General features: G+C 38.2%; 1 pseudogene; it reads left to right on the forward strand.

Annotated features, from left to right (window-relative positions):
- The first annotated feature begins 517 nt into the window (after nucleotides 1–517).
- On the forward strand, nucleotides 518–12,506 carry LOC133746451 (ABC transporter B family member 15-like; annotated as a pseudogene).
- Nucleotides 12,507–15,735: the final 3,229 nt, after the last annotated feature.

Consider the following 15,735-nt stretch of genomic DNA (forward strand, 5'->3'; position numbering starts at 1 on the left):
AAATAATAAAACATAAAATGATATTTCCAATAAAAAAGTTTGAGTTGTACTATGTGGACCTTGACTAGTTGAGACTTGAGACTTGAGAGTTACAAGACAACTCCAAGATCCAAATTATACCTAAACAACAAAACACCAGAGTCATAGTATCTGTTTTTAACCTCAAGCAAGATGCTTTTATATACTGATTTAATCACTAATCAGCTGAACTGGCCCAGTGATCATCGTCAGTAATGACGCTTAATTTATAGTCAACAGTGATTATTTTCTTTTTCATCTAGATTTTTTTTTATACAAGACATGTCATATGCATGCTATATCAATATCATTTAGCTGACGAGAATCTAACCACTCTTTGGTTCCCCAGAACAAAAATAACAGAGTGGAAAGTGGAATAATGGGGGAGAAAATGGAAGATAAGAAGAAAGGTTGCACATCGTCTATCCGCTCCGTTTTCATGCATGCCGATGGTGTCGATAAAGTCCTGATGATCTTGGTTGTATGATAAACTTTGGGCATGATCTTCGGGTTGTTGGGAGCCATCGGCGATGGCTGCTCTACTCCTTTGGTCTTGCTAATCAGTCGACGCTTGTGGAACAATGTCACTACTACAAAAATCGAAACACACAACACTCATCACACAACAGAACTAAAATCTGCTGTTGTGTGTTAACACAAACTCTATCATACAACGGTACAATTATGTTTCTGTTGTGTGAATATAAGTAAATTGAAAACTTTTTTTTTAAGAAGATATTGCACAACTGAATTGAGAAGTTTCCGTTGTGTGAATGTGAGGCCTAGATGGAGGGAAATGAGCACATAATTCCCTCCCAGAAGGAGCTCAATTTGAATTATCCACACAACAGTTTTTTTGATATCTGTTGTATAATGAAATGTTGCATGAACTTTGAGAAATCCTCTAGGTACACCTAGTACAAGTTGCACAAATTTGTACAACAGATTGTGATGGTGCTGTTGTCTGAGTATGGAAACAAATTGCACAGCGCGGCAAAATTTCACTCAAATGAAACCTATAATCACAGGCTGCAAATTTTCCCTCTCAGCCTGCTTTGTAATTATATGCTCATACAACGGTGCTTTAATTTTCTGTTGTTGGAGAAACTTGGAAGTCCCCCACGTACTAAACAACTTAAGTAGTCTTTATTGAAATCAATAATCTCGATTGGGGTTTACTCCACATTTCTTCTGCCAGCTCCCGTTCTTCTTCTTCTTCTACTACCTTTCTTCCGTTCCCATTATCCCTCTCTCTCTCTCTCTCTCCCTCTCTCTCTCTCTCTCTCCAAATCTCTCCCAAACTTTCGATCTTTGGCCTAAAGCTTCGACCTATCTTGAATCAACCATGGATCTGGCCCCAGAAGAACTTGAGTTTCTCTGAATCCCAGACATTCTTCGAGAATCGACCTCTCCCCCCAAACAGTCCCCCAAGGCCTTCTACCTCATAACCCTAACCCTAATTTTCCCTCTCTCCTTCGCAATCCTAGCCCACTCTCTCTGAAGGTAGTGTTCAGTTGGAGGGTTTTTCCCTGGAGGTTTAGCAATGGCGTATTCTCATTAATCTGATAGATGTATCTTTCATGTTAATGCTGGGTTTTTCCAATTCCACACTTAATTTCAACCCCAACCTCCCATCATCATAGACCCCCTAAATCCCTAAATCCTGCACCTTCACGGGGAACCAACTACGATGGCCTCGCTTCTCAAGCCGTCCAAGTGGGTGATTCTCAATCCCTAAACCTCGCTTCTTCTATGTCAATCTCGCCAACTCGATCTCTCTCTCGCTCTCTGCTAGTCTGAGTTGCAACAGGAGCTAATACGCAGCGTCTATGGAGGTTCTTTCATTCTCGTAAGTAGCTTTTTGTTTTATGCAGAATCAATTTGGCTCAAGCTGATTTTGCTTCTATGTTCACTGTTCAATTTCTACTACAAATTAGGTATTGAATTTTTATTTTTGTTGCTGCAGTTTTGAGCAGTAGAGCTGAGAAGGCAGGCAATTTTCTGGATGCAGAGTCGATCTATTTTTGGTCCGGTATTTAATTTAACTAATTTTTCCCCTTAATTTCTTCCCTTTGTTATATTTCTGCTTGATCTGAATTGAAGTAGTTGTTCGCGTAGTGAAGAAAGCTCTGTATCCAATCGGCAATTTCCCTTAAAGTTTTGATCTTTATCATTCTCATTAGGCAAAGCATTCTTCTTTGATAATTTTCAGGTACAATTGACCCTGGAGAATAGTGTACAAGAAATGAAGAGTCCGCTCTCACATATTCTCCATCTCCAGTTTCGATGGAGGCTTAAGGTTTTTTTTTTTCCCAGTTATCTAGTCATATTCATATTCTTTTGGTTGATCATCTAGGACATCACCTTTTCAGGTACTACTTTTCATGATATGGGGATTTAATTGTTGCAAGGTCAGTGTTAATTCTTTTGATCTTAATCACATTTGTTATGGATGCTTTTGAAGCATTGGTCTGGTAGATATATGATAAATTTTGTCAATATGCTGATACCTAAGTTGTTCTTTTGAAACAGATTGGATGGGATTCTGCCATGAGAATGAGTGCGAATTTGCGTAATTTATTCTTATATGAGGCCTTTTTGTATTATAACCCACCTCTCATCATGGTGAGGCTTGATTGTTGGTGTTTTTTTTTTTTTTAGTCTTATAACATTCTTGACTTTGTAGCAGCTTATCTTTTTAATTTTCTTTTGTTGCAGACTTTGATGGTTTGGCTTTAGGGAGTGAACTTATGGGTATTTTTGCAGGCCAACATTGGCTATGCAAAAATATTTGATCTTGATCAAAATCATCTCACTCACAAAGAAGTATGGAAGATACTGATGGTTCATTCGATTTTTCATTGTCCTCCCCTCCCCCCATCATCTCTGTAAGTCTCTTATCTCTATTAAAATTTATGATGTCGAGGTTTAAATGTGACTACTGCACTCAAACCATAATCATGTGATAGCCTTTCTTGAGGTTTTGTATGCAACAAAAAGTTTGTAATTTCACAGGCACAGTAATGTGCCAGCACATTAGATGGACTGCTGGCACATTAATCCGTCTCTCATGATATATGATGTTGTAAATTTCACAGGACATATAGACAGGTTCAACTCTATATGAATGTCCATCTGTTTCAGTGTTTGTACATGTTTCTAATACTGTATTTTTATATATGTAATGTAATTCGTGGATCACAAATGCTATACCATGTCAGTGCACATTTGAGCCAACCAAGGCCTTGCTAAATTGCAATCTCAAGTCTCATATGGTCTAAAGCCATCTGTTAGACCTCTTCTACTTGCACCATTCATATGTTTTATTATTTATTAGTGTCTGGAATAGCATTTCCCTGAAAATACATTTAAGTGATTATTGTATTATAGCAACTTCTGTTTTTTGTCATTCTCTTTCATCTATTCATGGTTTGATATTTACTGCCAATTCTTGTTATTATGTTAAAGAAGTTGCTTCTACTTGTATGTTTTTCCTAGCAACCTCGTTCATTCAGAATGCCTATTCCTTTTCTTTTCTCCTAATTATCTGGCATTTTATATGCAGTGTAGCACTTGGATGATCATCATTGTCCCTACTAGCTGTTCAATCAGTAATCTTGGAGATATTTTATGGGCATCCGTTGGAGATATTTTATACTAATGTTTCTAGGCCACTTGGTAGTTTATTTAGTAGGAAACCATACCACATTCTTTAGACATCAATGTACTCCCAGAAAAAAAGTTCAAAAATAAAGGTCGCTTTTAGCGTATACATCTTGGACATGCATATAGTAGGATCTTTACCCCAAGCATCGTTACACGCTCACAAGGCTGTACCCTTTTAGTTTTTTGAGGTTTCTTTTCGTAGATTCTTCAACTTGATTTTCTTTTCTACTAAAGTTACATGTATAGTTGTATAAGACGATTATAATATTCTATCTACCCTAAAATCATAATGCCTGTACCTGTTTGGTGTTTCTAGGTAGTGGCCTGCTCATATGGGTTATCTACTCTAGAAAGAGTAATGTAGATATAAAAAGATATGATAAAGAAATTTGTGGTTAAACAAAGGCAGAGTTGATGACCTCTCAAGAGTTGTTTTACTCCAGCTTAATTTAGATGAATGTAAGAAACAAATTTTAGCTCACAATTCTCATTTGGTGCTGATAGGTATGTGACTATGGGAGCAGCTTGGTTCAATGGTGCTTTTAGCAAGGTGGCAAAGGCAGGGCAGGCTGCAGGCACGAAAACCAGAGAAAAGTTCCATATGGCTGTGTCAAACTTGACTGCAAAGGTTGGCTTGCTTCACTTTGCATTATTTATGCAAAACAAAGTTACATGTGTGTATCCACCCTCTAATAATCAACTGTGCTACAAATTTCAGAGAGCTATTTTTTGTTTGTTAGTTTGGAAGAATGTGCTAGCTGTCATTATTTTCTTTTAAATTGAGAACTCCCCTTGTTTTCTTACTAGAGTTTTATACAAGTTGAATTTGTTAAGTTTGGGTATTGATTTTGGTGGTTCAGTTTTCAGCAATTGGTTGGTTAAGATTTTTCTATATTGCTTTTGCCTTGTTATATTTTGCTTTATTGCTAGTTAGCTTTGTTGCGTATGCTGGTACCATAGCTTTTCTTTTGGTTGATTGCACTCCAAGTTTCTTTTCTTCTTTGGAGATTGGACTTTCATTGTGGACATTTTATTTATTACAAAGGTAATGCTTACAGACTTTGGCTACATGAAGAAAAGAAGAGGGAAGAAAGGGGAAGGAACAAAGATAGAAGAAAAGAAGGGGGAAGAAAGGGAAGGAGAAGGGAGAGGTGTAGAGATTGGGTCTCTCAAGGGCTGCGACACGAGTTATTGGGAAGACAATGAGAAAGTGTTCAGCGAAGTTCGATTTGTTGTTTAAGGAGGGTTGTGTTAGCAATTGGCCATTTGGGTAGTTTTGATTTCAGAAGAGAAGGGTTTCTTTTCAAAAGCTTAGCATCTTTTATTGTTTTACTACTGTGAGTGACTTTGTTATACTTCTCAGTTTTTATTTTTTCTTGTTGGTTTTACTTTGGCTTATTTAGAATCTGTTAAAGCTTTTGAAGTGTTAACTAATTGGTTGAGATTGGTGTTTGATGACATGAATTTTGGAGTTATTTGACACTGCCACAAAGAAAGTGTCTTCCTAATATGCTCTGTGACATTGCCAAGCTTGTTGAGACTGGCCAGGAAGCTACAGCTTGGATTCGGGCAATTTGTCTTTTTTCATTTGGGTTAATTTACTCGCATAGTATCGAGAACAAGTTCTTAGTTTTTGGTTAGTAATTATTTGGTATATGTATTTCAGGTAGAGCATATTATTAGAGAAGAGAATATGATGGCAGCTCAGGAGACCATCGAGCTATATATTTGCTGAGCTTATTTCTATTCACAGATTGAGGTCTGCTGATTACTTCTTCTAAATATATTGCAAAGAAACTGGGGCCTTGTGTGCAGTGAAGGAAGTTGATCTCCTTCCTGATGATCCTAAATCTGCAAAAAGTATAAAGCAATTGGAGCAGGTCCTTCCAGGTTTCATTGAAGCCAAAGGCAGCTGAAGGATAAGAGCCATTGAGAATACGAATGTTTTTGATTCATGTATAGCTAGGAATGCTCTTGTTTGGTACATTATCTTGTTACTTGAATGTATAGATGTTTGAATAATGGTACTTGAATTATATGGATTATAGTACTGTTTATATGGTAATATATCGAGCATTATTTCTGTGAATATTCTTCTTGTTGTCCAAGGTTCAGTCATACAACACAATGCAGAATAATGTGTTGTATGACTGTAAAAGAGTTCAAAATTAAGCCTCCTCCTACAACAGTTACTGGATGTTAGCAAATTCGATTATAATATTCACACCACAGTTAAGACAATATAGCTGTTGTGTGAACCAACAACCAACAATAGAAAATAACAAAATTTTGTTGTGTGAGATTCATAACACACAACAGAAATAAAATTATCCCTGTTGTCTGAATCAATCAACAGACAACAGATATCATTTCATTGGGTTGTCTGTTATTTATCTCAGACAACAAAGAAAAAATTCTGTCTGTTGTGTGTTATGAATCTCAGACAACAGATAAACAATATAATTGTTGTGTGTTATGAATCTCAGACAACAGCTAAATTTCATTTTCTGTTGTCTGAATGGCCATGCCAATGCCGAGGCATCCCCGCGCATGCCATGCCAGGCACATGCCTGCGCAGAATTCGCACAACAGAACTAAATATCTGTTGAGGAAATGAATATTGCACAACAGCAATTTCACCGTTGTGTGATTTTTCAATCACACAACACTCGTTTAGACCACAGTGAGGCTGGTCATCACACAACTCCAAATCTCCGTCGTCTGATTCACTTATTGTAGTAGTGTGTCGGCGGCGCCTCAAGTGACGCTCAAGATGTTTTCTTGCATAACATGAATACGGTACTCTCTATATATTGCTTCGTATGACATAGTTTCGTTTTTGTTTTTCCCTTCTAATTTTTGTTCAGATTTTGTGGTGGACAGAATGCAGTGGCGCTATTGTACTTGCCTTGTGGATCATGGGTCAGTTGTTTCCTAGGTGCGTTTTCTTTTTCCTTCTAATTTTACCAAGATTAATTTCTGTTTTAAAGAAGAGCAAATCAAGAGACAAGCTATGGTATTGTGATGTTTATCATACTCATTTTACATTTACTTGAATAAAAATTACAATTTATACGAATCAAAATTACAACATTGAGAACAAAGTTACCATATTCATTTATACTATTTACATATAATTAAAACAAAATTACAACATTGACAACGCATTTGTTCAAAAACTTATAACAATGCTGTAGGTGGTGTAATTACCATTAATAGAACTAAGATTACACAAAATATGACTCAGGTTACCACTTTGACAACAAATTTGTTGTTACATTTGTAAATGTGTGTATGATATACGGGTATGTATTATAGAATTTTCCGCAAATCAATATTAATTTGAATTTTTATCTGAATTAATTTTTTTAGAGGGGTATTGTTGGACAAGAACTGGTGAGAGACAAGTAGCTAGAATGCGAGTGAGATATTTGAAAGCAGTTCTAAGGCAAGATGTGGGCTACTTTGATCTACATGTCACAAGCACCTCTGAGGTCATCACCAGCATCTCTAGTGATAGCCTCGTGATTCAAGACGTCCTCAGTGAAAAGGTTCAATCTTTAGTTCTTTACCATCATTTTCAAAAGGAAATGCGATTTTGTTTAGGATATGCTCTCTAACTATTTGATACCTCCAGGTTCCAAACTTTATAATGAACTGCTCTATGTTCTTTGGGAGCTATGTGGCGGCTTTCATAATGCTGTGGAGGCTAGCCATCGTTGCATTTCCGTTTGTGGTGCTTCTGGTAATCCCGGGATTGATTTACGGAAGGATTTTGATGGGACTAGCCAGACAGATTAGTGATGAATACAACAAGGCTGGCACAATAGCAGAACACGCACTGTCATCAATCAGAACCGTTTACGCGTTTGTTGGTGAAAAGAAAGCAATTTCGGAGTTCTCTGCAGCTCTACAAGGCTCAGTGAAGTTGGGATTGAGTCAGGGCCTTGCAAAAGGCTTGGCCATTGGAAGTAACGGCATCGCTTTTGCTATTTGGTCTTTCATGTCCTACTCTGGCAGCAGAATGGTTATGTATCATGGCGCACTTGGAGGCAATGTTATAACAGCTGGTACTGGAATAACCATGGGTGGATTGTAAGAACTTGTTCCTCCCTTTTTGACATCATCAATTTCATTTTAGAAATTTTAAACAAAGTTCCAAATGTGTTTACTAAATTGGTTAACAGGGCATTCGGGGCAGGGTTGTCAAACCTGAAGTACTTCTCGGAAGCGTGCTCAGCCGCAGAGCGAATATTGGAGGTGATACGGAGAGTCCCCAAGATCGACTCAGACAACATGGAAGGTGAAATGCTAGAGACCGTTTACGGAAAAGTCGAATTCAAGCAGGTTGGCTTCGCCTACCCTTCAAGGCCAGAAAGCATCATCTTCAACAACTTTAACTTGACGGTTCCAGCTGGGAAAACTGTGGCATTGGTGGGTGGTAGTGGCTCGGGAAAGTCGACAGTAATTTCTTTGTTGCAGAGATTTTATGATCCACTTGGAGGTGAGATACTCATTGATGGGGTGGCCATAAAAAATTGTCAGCTCAAGTGGCTTAGGTCCCAGATGGGGCTGGTGAGCCAAGAACCTGCTCTTTTTGCAACCAGCATAAAAGAGAACATACTGTTTGGGAAAGAAGATGCTGACATTGAAGAGGTTATTGAGGCTGGTAAAGCTTCTAATGCTCACGATTTCATCTCTCAGTTGCCTCTGGGATATGACACACAGGTTAGTATCGTTTACTTAGCTCTAGCTCTTCTTGTCACGATCATGAATGATAAGAATATTATTCAACTTTGTTATATTCCTATCTTCTATTAAATGCATGATGCATCGATACTGTTTTACAATTAATTGGATTATGATTATTAATTTAATTTAACATGCAAGCATGCATGTCCTAATTAAGATACCAGTATTGCATTAACCTAACATATATTGTTAAACTTAATTTATTGATTGTTTCACATTGAAATTTACTTACGCCAATTACATTCGGGTTCCTAATCTATCTCTATTAGAGAGATACTATGATAATAACTTTTATACTATGTTTAGGTTTTCACCTACTTGTAACACAAAAATCAAATGTGTGATCTCAACTACACAAAGTTAATCTGATAACAGTCAAAAACTCGTTGTCTGAATGAAATCGGAGCTGTTGTCTAGTAGCTTGTCGTCTGATTGACCTCAGTCAGACAACAATCTTTAATTTATGGTTGTCTGTTTCTCATTCACACAACACATATAGGTAAATATGTGTTGTATCAATTTATCCAATTTCTATTAATTACAGAAGACTGTTGTAGAGTATGGACTAATCGAGACAATATTGTTTATTTTGGTGTTGAGTGAAATTATTCTAGGACAACAATACTTTTATGACTATGTTGTCTGTGATTTAATTTCCAACAACAGTGATATGGGAAACTTGATGTATGGAAGAACCTCAAACAATAGTTCATTTTGCCACTGTTGTGTGATATGTATCTAGGACAAGTGTGTTTCATTACTTCTTGTTGTCTGAAATGCATTTCAGATATCGATGTGCTAGAGGCATGTGTTTTCTTGCATGAACCTTAATTTCCAACAACAGTGATATGGGAAACTTGATGTATGGAAGAACCTCAAACAATAGTTCATTTTGCCACTGTTGTGTGATATGTATCTAGGACAAGTGTGTTTCATTACTTCTTGTTGTCTGAAATGCATTTCAGATATCGATGTGCTAGAGGCATGTGTTTTCTTGCATGAACCTCAGACTCACTTCTTATTTCTTTCTGTTGTCTAAATTTTATTTAAGATAACAGATTTCTATATGCCAATATTGTCTGAAATGCATTGAAGATAACAATGTGTTGGATTCATGCATGCGTTGTCTTGAATGAACTTCAACCTACACTAAATATTTCTTTCTGTTGGCTGACTTGCATTTCAGATAATAATGTGTTAGATGCATGTGTTGTCCAGAATGAAACTCAGACTAAACTTACGATTATGTTGTTTTATTTATACTGTGTTGGTACTATTTATACTATGTATGATGCTTACGTCAGCAAACACTCGATGACAGAAGTCAATAATTTAAATAAATACCTATTTCTACTCCTTACGGGGAAAAATACATGCACTTTTGTCCTTCTTGGGAAAGCTCCCTTTTCTTTAAGCTAAGTGAACGTACGTACTCATGTTGATCAATTACTCATAGTACCCTATTTTTGGTGCGTTAATTTGATGATTCCAAGTCCAACACGCTGGGTTCAAAAAGTGCTTAACAAAATGTTTTAACTGCTGTAGGTTGGCGAGAAAGGTATTCAAATTTCGGGAGGACAAAAGCAAAGAATAGCCATTGCACGAGCAATCATCAAGAAACCACGAATTCTTCTTCTAGATGAAGCCACCAACGCGTTGGACACAGAATCGGAGTGTATAGTCCAAGAAGCTCTGGACAAAGCAGCGGTGGGACGTACGACGATCATCATCGCCCACCGCCTTTCCACCATCCGAAACGCCGACATTATTGCTGTCATTCAAAACGGGCAGATCATGGAGACAGGCTCACACAACGAGCTATTCCAACGTGAGAATGGTCTCTATACCTCGCTTGTCCACTTACAACAAACAGAGAAGCAGAGTGGCCCAGAAGAACACGGACATTACGCCTCGTCATCTATATCAAACCTGGACATTCACAACACAAGAATGTCCAACACAAGCAATCGTAGGCTTTCTATGGTCAGCCGCTCGAATTCTGCCAACTCATTTGCGCAAGGTCGAGCATTATCATTGGTTGCTGGCGAAGATGAGATCGTAGAAGGGCAGAAGCTGCCTGTCCCATCTTTTAGAAGAATGACAGATTTGAACCTTCCGGAATGGAAACAAGCACTTTTGGGGTGCTCCAGTGCGGTACTGTTTGGTGCAGTTCAGCCAGTATACGCATTTGCTATGGGGTCAATGGTGTCGGTTTATTTCTTAACAGATCATGATGAGATCAAGGAGAAGACGAGGATTTACTCACTTTGCTTTCTCGGATTGGCTATTTTCTCTTTGCTTATTAACATCTGCCAGCATTACAACTTTGCCTACATGGGAGAGTACTTGACTAAAAGAGTTAGAGAGAGGATGCTTTCCAAGATTCTTACATTCGAAGTTGGGTGGTTTGATCAAGATGATAATTCTAGTGGTGCCATTTGCTCTAGACTCGCCAAAGATGCCAATGTGGTACGTATCTTATGTTACAACTTTCAATTAGTTAATATAATATGTAAAATACTAGTATACTGTATTGTTAAATTGTCGATATGAATCATTAATCAATACAATAAATCCTTCTGAAAATATATGACCCAAACATACAATCTCATAGTATAGCTAGAGAATATCTTGAGTTTGACTTATAACTCGGTGTTTTGATTATTTTCTTCCAGGTGAGATCTTTAGTGGGTGATCGGATGGCTCTACTTGTTCAAACTTTCTCAGCTGTGACTATAGCCTGCACAATGGGTTTGGTTATTGCATGGAGACTTGCCTTAGTCATGATAGCAGTAAAACCTATTATCATTGTAAGCATATACACCAGGCTTGTCCTGCTCAAAAGCATGTCCGGGAAAGCCATCAAAGCTCAAGATGAAAGCAGCAAGCTAGCTGCAGAAGCTGTCTCCAACCTCAGAACCATCACTGCCTTCTCATCTCAGGACCGCCTGTTGAAACTGCTCCAAAAGGCCCAAGAAGGCCCACGTAAGGAGAGCATCCGACAATCATGGTTTGCGGGTATAGGGCTCGGCTGTTCTCGAAGCCTTACCTCTATCAGCTGGGCTTTTGACTTTTGGTACGGAGGCAAGCTCGTCGCCAAGGGCTTCGTCACCGCAAAAGCGCTGTTTCAGACTATCATGATATTGGTGAGCACGAGTATGGCCATTGCAGAAGCGGGAAGTATGACTTCGGACCTTGTGAAAGGCTCGGACGCTGTTGCGTCCGTATTTGCCGTGTTGGACCGGTACACAACAATAGAACCCAAAGACCCGGAAGGTTGCGAACCCAAAAGTATAACGGGTCATATAGAACTTCATGACATACATTTTGCGTATCCCACTAGGCCCGATGCAATGATCTTTAATGGATTCTCAATTAATATCGAAGCAAGAAAGTCGACGGCCTTGGTGGGACAAAGTGGATCTGGAAAATCAACAATTATCGGATTAATCGAGAGATTTTATGATCCACTTAAAGGGGAAGTGAGAATTGACGGTCGAAATATAAAGTCGTACCACCTCAGAATGTTAAGGAAACACATAGCGTTGGTTAGCCAAGAGGCAACATTGTTTTCAGGCACCATAAGAGAAAACATCATATACGGCATGTCAGATAAGATTGATGAATTGGAGATAATCGAAGCAGCTAAGGCAGCCAATGCTCATGATTTCATCTCGGGACTCAAGGAGGGATACGACACCTTTTGTGGTTATAGAGGAGTACAACTATCTGGGGGACAAAAGCAACGCATTGCTATAGCCAGAGCTATATTGAGGAACCCGGTGGTGTTACTATTAGATGAATCGACTAGTGCGCTTGATAGCCAATCGGAGAAGGTAGTGCAAGATGCGCTAGAGCGAGTGATGGTGGGGAGGACTAGTGTGGTGGTGGCGCACAGGTTGAGTACCATACAACATTGTGATCTTATCACTGTCCTTGATAAAGGAAGGGTAGTGGAGAGAGGGACTCACTCGTCTCTTTTGGCCAAAGTACCTAAAGGTTCTTACTACTCATTGCTTAGCCTGCAAAGGACGGCATCTGCATCAGAGCTTACCTAATTGCCATGAACGGTTTTTCAATTCCCCATCAAATTAAATGCTCGGTTCTGAAGGCTTAATGGTTCCTTGCACGTAGTAGTGTTACCTTATACAAAAATATTGTGTACGAAAATGAGTGGCGGTTTGCTTCTTTGATGAAGTACTACTAAAGTTTATTACTGTTGATCTGCATAAATGTTTCCAAAATGATGATTAGCATGTATTTGAATTATTCTGGGATCAAGTAAAGTTACCTGAAACGCAGAACGTTGCGGTACGGGTACGCTGTACGTTAGTCTTTATGGTACGCGGTACGCTAGGATATATTAGTTAATCTTAATCTTAATAGCAAATTGTTTTTACGTAACTATCCCTTATACAAATACTATGAAAACCTCATTAATTAGAATGGGTAAAGAGGTAAAATTATAAATAACAGAAAATATTCATTATTCTTTCTTGTTTGGTAAAAGGATAGTTATTATTTTTTATTTCAGAAGTAATAAGAATAAAAATCTCTTCCGAAAAAGGAAGAGCTAGGATAAATCATTCTCTATAAAAATAAAAAAAATAAAAAGATAAACCTAAAAAAAGAATAAGAGGATAATCAAGTCGGATTTTGCCCTACATTACTTTTTCCTTCCTAGCCGCCCCATTTCAATCGTGCATTCTAGAGTTATGATACCAGGTCCGTCGTAGGAAATAGGAATTCAAAGGCTTGTCTACTGTAATGATCGATTTATTTCAAAGGGAGGGCTCCACAGAGCCATTGAGTCGCAGAAGATGGAGGAAACATCATATTCAAGAACACCAGATGGGTAAACATGCATCAAGTTAGATGGAGGACTGATAAGGGATCGCTCAACCTAGCGATCTGGGTCGCGGATGCACCGCGATTGGGTACGCCGTTTCCGGAACGCGGTTCGCTGGGGATATCAGCGTTTCCGGTGACTTTGCATCAACTGAACATTGTTACGAAAGGAGGAAAGCTAGCTACCATGATGCAGTCTTCAACAAGGGGAAAGAATCAGAGAAATTTGCCTATACAATTCCTGGGAAACTTTGTAAATGAAATTACTTAATTGCCTCATTTTAGAAGACTTAATATCACTGTGTTTAAATGAAGCAAGCAGATTACCACTTACCAGTTGTTTAGGTAGTAAGTACTGGCTAGAAACAAGGCCGAAATAGTATAGTATATCATATAGTACTAGGAACTACTTTTTTTTTCGCGTATTGCTAAGGTTAACTGTCTTTCTAGCTCTCTAACAGAGAAGCAATTGAAAGTTTGAAACAAACGTCATATCTATATATAGCGACACACAAAAATTTCTCGAGTCTTACCGAGTACTTCAGCAATCATAGACATGGGGCATCGGCACAAGGGGCACGTGTGACGGATTTTCAGGTTCTTCATTATCTAAAGTCTGATTTCAAAAAGAGATAAAAGAAAAATGAATAAGAGCTTATACGATCTGAAATTCTGATTCGAACAAACAAGGAAACAGAATACCTGTCTATGAACATTATATCTCCATTAATTACCAAAGCAACCAGTTTGATTAATTACAACAGAGAACAGACCAGTCAACAGAAACAAATGCAACTAAATGGAATTAATTTGATGGTTTAATGGCTTTGGTTACTGTCTTTTTCTTCGTTAATTAGTCGTTACTACTATACATCTCATTGCAAGACCATGGGGAAAGAAATATCAATGGAAAATATATAATACAACAATTTCTGGAGCCATACACTGAGATCATTTCAGTTGAGCAAGCCAGGTTTCCCATATTTTTTTCATATCTTAGCCTCCGTGTTTTGATCCACGCACCCATACAATTGAAATTAAGCATCGATACATACATGCATGGGACACACACCCTTATTCTCGGACCGGTCTTGATCAGGGTCGGTCATGAAATTTTGGAATGCTAGTGCACAAAAAAGTTTAAAAGGGAAAAACTGACATTGAAAATGGGGGCAAAAGCAATATAACAGTGTCAAACAAGGCGCAGTGCCTTTACCAAATGAGCCGCAGTGCCAAGTGAGGTAGCCGGTTAGGCCGGTTATGACTTCTTGAAATAATTGCAGACATTTAAAAGTGGATAAAAAATTAAAATATGATAAACTTCCCATACAAAAGAAGAAAAAAGTAACGAAAAACCATAGGAGAGCCTAGAAGGCTAGAACGCGCCGCACGCACGTAGGAGTTTTTTTCTCGACTATTTGGTGTGCTTGTCCGGCAGCATGTCCCTGCAGCGTTGTCGTCGGATAAGTTGCTTCCTTTCTCGCCGCCTCTCTTTGACGTGCAAGCGTGCTTTCAGCTCGAGGCCTGGAGATGGCTAGTGGGCTGCTGTGATCCATTTGCTGATTTGGCACTGACTATTTTTTTTTTTATTATTGTCATTAATTTTTGTTATTCAGTTTAGTTGCGTATTTTGCGAGTAGTAAATCCTTACATTTATTGTGTAGGGCTAGTCAGGCGATAAGCTGTGTATGTACTCAAAATGTTTTATCTGCTCTAAGTAGACGGCGAGTTTCTTATTTCGTCAAATGGTCGCTGTCACATAGTGACAGAGCTAAGTGTCGTCGGATTTATTCTCCAGTGACAACATAATAGGAAAGCTGTGCTTTTGATAATTATGCTACATTATAATCGAGTTACATATATATCAAGTTATCTTTCCGTTATGTCACCGCAATGTCAAAACAAATAGATGAGCTAGTAGAACACTCTTTGCTAGGTAGTGATCGACTAGCTGAATATACTTTTATTGTAGAGACTCCTGATATTATTTCAGGACGTTCTCTATATGATTACTGTAATAAGTGGTTTAGTCTCAATGTCCTCCATTTGTATTCGATAGTTTCATTAATCAAGACTTGAGAGCAGTCACATTATTCTTTTATTAAAAAAAATGAATAAAAAAAAATTAAAAACAAAAAAAAAGAATGATTTGAGCTCAATTCGGCCCAAACTGGATGCAGTGTTAGAGATAGAGAGAGTCTAGAGAGAAAAGAGAGAAACTCAGATATTTCGAGAAGAAAAGGAGCTGCATTACCAGAAGATAAAGTCGTACAAGATATTTATACCTATAGCTGCACTACACAGATGAGAGACATGTGGCAGACAGCTGTAGGACACTAACTAATTAAGCATGAACTAACCCTAATTAGCAAGACTAATTAACCACTGATTACAACAGAAATGCATGTAACAACTTTTCTAACTGATCAAGCTTAAATGAACAGTGCTAAT

Source organism: Rosa rugosa, chromosome 1 (assembly GCF_958449725.1).
Source record: "Rosa rugosa chromosome 1, drRosRugo1.1, whole genome shotgun sequence".
NCBI lineage: Eukaryota > Viridiplantae > Streptophyta > Magnoliopsida > Rosales > Rosaceae > Rosa > Rosa rugosa.